The following is a 6,000-nucleotide window of genomic DNA, read 5'->3' as shown; positions in this document are numbered from 1 at the left end:
AAGTCCTGAACAATACTTTGTGTTGTTACATTGTTGTCTTGCATTTTGTAAAAAACAACCTGATGTCGAAGTAGATTTCTTGACATCTGATTTCGTGAAGCTAGGACATCAGTCCTTTGCTTGGAACGTGATTGTGGGCCCTTGAAGATCTTATGAAGATATGTTTTGATAAGTTACTTGAGGTTCAAGTAGTTGTACAAGAAGGGTTTTAATTGTGGGTTGTTATTTGTTGAAACAATCTTTGATAAAAGGTTTGTTTCTATCTTTACTTGAAAAAAACGCAACAAGATCTTTGGAGATTCAGTTTTGATTTGATGGTTGTTGCAATCTGTTACTTCAGCCCATGCTAACCCTAGTGCCTGTGCTGCTGCTGCTGAAGTATATCAAAGGATGAAGACCTAAAACATGAAGACCACCGAAGCTAATAGAGAGAGATAAATTGTTTTAGGGTTGTTCATTGTTCTTTTTCCTTGTTACTTGTGAACAAACTTTGCTCCCTGATTCTATAAAGCAAAGTTTTGTTCTGTGTTCTTTGATTCTAAAAACTCTGATTGTTGATTGTTTGTTACCAATCACTGTGGCAGTGATTGAGAGAAAGTGAGAGGGGCTCTCATACTTAGGTTGAGATACTAAGTAGAAATACACTGGGTAGATTAGGAAGTGAACTATGGACTGTGGTGTTCATGAGTGTCTGTAATTCCTGAATCTTGAGATAGTTCCTTTCTTTGGGTGTAAACCCTCCAGACGTAGGTGAAGTTTCACTGAACTGGTTTAACAATTACTCTGTCTTGTTTACTTCTGTTTTTTTTTTAGTTTCTGTTGTTACTGTTAGTCAGTTATCGAACCGGTTGTCCCAGCATCGCTCACCCTATTCTGTTGGGTGAGCTCCAGGGAATATATTCTGTTCTCAAGGACAACATTATGGATGGAAGAGGATCAATCTATATGGCACTGATTTTGGATGGTACCAATTATGACTATCGGAAGGCTCGAATGATGGTGTTTCTAAAATCTATGGACAGTATAACATGGAAGGCAATAGTCAAGGGGTGGAAACATCCTGTGATAGCATCCACAACTGAATTGAAGCCTGAAGAAAAGTGGACAAAGAAAGAAGATGACGAAGCTCTTGGAAACTCCAAAGCCTTGAATGCTATTTTTAATGGAATTGACAAAAATATGTTCAGACTAATCAACACATGTACTGTGGCTAAAGAAGCATGGGAGATTCTCAAGACTGCCCATGAAGGAACATCAAGAGTTCGTATGTCAAAGCTTCAACTTCTTACAACTCAGTTTGAAACTATGAAGATGAATGAGGATGAATCCATATATGAGTTCCACATGCGTCTAAGGGATCTAGCCAACTCTTCTTTTGCCCTAGGGGAACTCATGTCTGAAGAAAAGTTAGCAAGAAAGATTCTCAGGTCTCTCCCCAAGAGGTTTGATATGAAGGTAACTGCCATTGAAGAAGCCCAAGACATCAGTAACATCAAGGTTGATGAACTCATTGGTTCCTTGCAAACTTTTGAGATGTCTCTTAATGGTAGATCTGAGAAGAAGGCGAAGAGTATAACTTTTGTGTCCAACAGTGAAGAAGATGAAGATCAGAGGGAGAAGGATACTGATGCAAGTATTGCAGAAACTATATCATTTCTTAACAAATCGTTAAAGAGTTTGGGCAGAACGTCAAATACAAATGTCTTGGACAATGTGTCGGACAATGTGAAGAATACTGAATTTCAACTCAAGGGAAAACATGAGAGTGATACAACCAAGGATATTCAAGTAAAAGCTCTCATTGGAAAGTACTATTCTGATACTGAGTCAAGTGATGGTGATGAGGTTATCTCAAATAAAGAACTAGTTGAAACCTACAAATTGTTGTTGGCTAAGTAGAAGGAATCAGGTACGTATGGTGAGAAAATGAGAAAATAAGTCAAGGATTTGGTTGCTGAGAATGAGAAGCTTCAGAGCACTAATGCTAGTTTGCAAGAAGAAGTAAAAAACGTCAATAATCTACTTGCCGAAAAGAAGCAACTTCTAATCATCAATGGTAGCTTACAAGAGGAAGTTACTCTTTTGAACTCCAAGCTTGAAGGTATGACAAAGTCTATTCGTATGCTGAATAATAGTACTAATGTGTTAGAGGAGATTCTGGAAGTTGGGAAAACAGTTGGAGATATGGAAGGGATAGGCTTCAGCTACAAGAATGCAAATAAGTCTGTTTCATCTGAAAAGCAAACTAAGCAACCAATGTCAGACCCAATGTTGCATCATTCTGTACGACATGTGTACCTCAGTTCAGAAAATCCAAGAAATCTACTTGGAGATGTCATCACTGTGGCAAACTTTGTCATATAAGACCCTACTGTTACAAGTTATATGGATATCCTCAGTCTCATGATCAACCAAGGACTAATCCGCAAGTAGCTCCAGCAAGGAAAGAGTGGAAACCTAAAGAAGGAGTTAGAGTCAAGCTCTTCGGCGAGGAAGAGATGTCTCCACAACCATCTAGGGTGAATAGATCATATTCAAAGGATGTTGCTCTTTTTAAATCTCAGAGTTCTGGTGTAGATGTTATGAAAGAGTGGAGGAAGAAATTTGTTGCTGCAAGTCCTCTTGAAATCTTAAAGGCACCAGCAACTGTTCATGCAAGCATATGTGAATCTATAAGTGTAGATCCTAAAGCTATTGTGCCTAGTGTGATTCATGAGATATCAGTTGAATCTGTTTTTGTTCCCAATGTTGAACCCCATGTTGAGACATTAGTTGAGACTACTTCAGATGTGAATATGGAACCCTTTGCTGGAAATCCTAACCCCATTGTTGACACATCTGAACTTGATCTCCAAATCCATCAATCTACCTTGGGTTCTGAATCATCTACCGATTGTAAAAAGTCAGTTATTGAAAATGTTCATGAATTGCTGTCATTCTGGTCTTAGAAGTGATGGTTTGTTTATGTTGTGCACCCTATGCCAAATTTGTGTTAAAAAGGGGGAGTAGTTTGTGGTGAAGAATCTGTGTTGTTTCTGTTGCATGTTTGTTTTCTGTTGGAAGCTTTGGTCTGTAATAAGTTGAAGACTCTTTCAAGACAAGGCAAGTAACTGGTTGTGTAGTACTCCAAGCTGCTACTGTTTTATGTTCAAGTTGCTACTGGTTTACTGGTTTGCATTTGTTGGTTAGTTAGTGTGTTTTTGCTGCTATGTTCTTTGTTCCAACTGCCTTTGGAGTTTACTTGTTGTTGGTATAGATGCATCATTTGAGGGGGAGTTCTGCTGCTAAGGGGGAGCTTTGGTTCTCTATGTTTACCCCCTCAGATTCTCAAGTTGTTTTAGACAAAATTTGACAAAGGGGGAGATTTTTGTTACATTGTTGTCTTGCATTTTGTAAAAAACAACCTGATGTCGAAGCAGATGCCTTGACATCTGATTTCGTGAAGCTAGGACATCAGTCCTTTGCTTGGAACGTGATTGTAGGCCCTTGAAGATCTTATGAAGATATGTTTTTATAAGTTACTTGAGGTTCAAGTAGCTGTACCAGAAAGGTTTTAATTGTGGGTTGTTATTTGTTGAAACAATCTTTGATAAAAGATTTGTTTCTATCTTTCCTTGGGAAAAACGCAACAAGATCTTTGGAGATTCAGTTTTGATTTGATGGTTGTTGCAATCTGTTACTTCAGCCCATGCTAACCCTAGTGCCTATGTTGCTGCTGCTGAAGTATATAAAAGGATGAAGACCTAAAACATGAAGACCACCGAAGCTAATAGAGAGAGATCAAGTGTTTTAGGGTTGTACATTGTTCTTTGTCCTTGTTACTTGTGAACAAACTTTGCTCCCTGATTCTATAAAGCAAAGTTTTGTTCTGTGTTCTTTGATTCTAAAAACTCTGATTGTTGATTGTTTGTTACCAATCACTGTGGCAGTGATTGAGAGAAAGTGAGAGAGGCTCTCATACTTAGTTTGAGATACTAAGTAGAAATACACTGGGTAGATTAGGAAGTGAAATATGGACTGTGGTGTTCATTAGTGTTTGTAATTCCTGAATCTTGAGATAGTAGATTTCCTTTCTTTGGGTGCAAACCCTCCAGACGTAGGGGAAGTTTCACCGAACTGGGTTAACAATTACTGTGTCTTGTTTACTTTCTGTTTTTTTTTTAGTTTATGTTGTTACTGTTAGTCAGTTGTCGAACCGGTTGTCCCAGCATCGCGTAGAACATCTGTCATGTGCGAAAACCAGAACTACACTTTGTAAAGGAAAAGTCCTTAGAATACTTGGTTGGGAGAAGTCATGTCAAATACTTGTTTAGGAGAAGTCTTGTAAAATACTTGGTTGGGAGAAGTCTTGTCTAATACTTGGTGTAGGAGAAGTCCTTGATACTTTTTTAGTGAAATATTGGCTAAGCCAAGGACTAGACGTAGCCTCATCGTTTGTGGGTGAACCAAGATATATCGCTTGTGTCTTTTATCGTTTACTACTTCACGCACTTATCCGCTGCACCAAACGATTGCAAAAACATTTTGAAAACTTATAATTGTTTGAAAACCCAAGTTTTATAAGAACACAATTCAAACCCCCTTTCTTGTGTTATATTATTATTTATCGATGTGAACCTTACACCGAGTGCACTTTTCGTCTGAGTGTCCGATTTGGAACTCTTTGAACTCTTCTTCCGGAAGGAGGCGTTGAACGTTTTTCTATTCTTCCACGTTGGGCCTCAGATCGAGTTCTGTGTAGACGATATTGCTCCTGGACGGTCTCTGGTCTTAATGGCTGGCTTTGACTTTCTTAGTTTCTTTCCCTTCTACGCTCTTTTTAGGTTGGGGTGTATAGCATGTCTGAGCATCTCCTATGTTCCATTGTATTGTTACTTCATCAAGCTCTGAAGTTTGAAACTTCAGCCAGCGTTGCCAAACAGAAATGATGAGCCTAGAATGATTTAACGAGTGATCGTCCTAGGATGTAGAGAATCATGGTCTACTATCAAATATTGTATTGTTTCCACGTTATTGAGCTTGCCTTTCCCCAAAGTGGTTCTTGCGTCCACATATCCCAAAAGACTAGTTTACGCCCCTGAGAAATTCACCAATTCGATCATTATTGGCACCAAATCATCATGTTCAAAGCCAAGGAGAGTTAAGCAAGTTGAGAGCATGATATTTGATAAACTTCTGGGGTCAATTAGCACTTTCTCAACCTCTAGGTTCAAAATAAGAGTTGAGATCACTTTTGGAACCTCGTGACTCTTTCCAATGAACTGGTTATCCTTCCACGTGAATACTATGCCATGGCCTTTCACCATTGCGCGCGGTTGAGGCTTCGACCTGAGTAGCGACTCCTTGTGTTTCTTTTGTGCTTTAGTTGGAACATCTACTCTAACGAACCCTCTTGCTATCGAGTAGATTTTCATTTGAGAATTGATATTCCTACAACTTCCTCATGAGTTTCATTTGCTTCAAGAAAGAGAAGACAAGATTTTGCACTAAAGAATGTTCTTCTTTCCCACAGACGGTGCCAAAAAATTTTTTGCGAATCTAGATTGTCATTCTCCCTAGAAATATAATTGTTAATTTACCCCCAATTATTTTTAAAATAAACTAATAAATTACAATTTAAAAATATATTAACAAATCTACAATTATAAATTTAACATTATAACTTTATTGCATACTGTTTTAAAAAAAAATATTTAATCAAAGAATTTATTTGTTATATATTTGGATGATATATTGTATTCTTAATTAATGTTTTTTATTTTAAAGTAGCAATTATATTTTGGTTTTCTAATAAGAAATGCAAATATGAAAATTACATTTTGGTTAGCTTAACTGCGGGTAATGCTTATAAGGGCTTTTGTACCCAAGTAGTATAATTTTTTTTGGAAATTACAGCTTTGGGGTACTATTTTATTTATTTACCAATCTAGTATAAATCGCCACTGACAGTGGCGATTCTATTTATTTTTTACAATTTTTTTAAAGAATCGCCAATAGCAT

The sequence above is a fragment of the Lotus japonicus genome, chromosome 2 (genome assembly GCF_012489685.1).
Source record: "Lotus japonicus ecotype B-129 chromosome 2, LjGifu_v1.2".
Taxonomy (NCBI): Eukaryota; Viridiplantae; Streptophyta; class Magnoliopsida; order Fabales; family Fabaceae; genus Lotus; species Lotus japonicus.
This window is presented reverse-complemented; position numbering follows the sequence as displayed.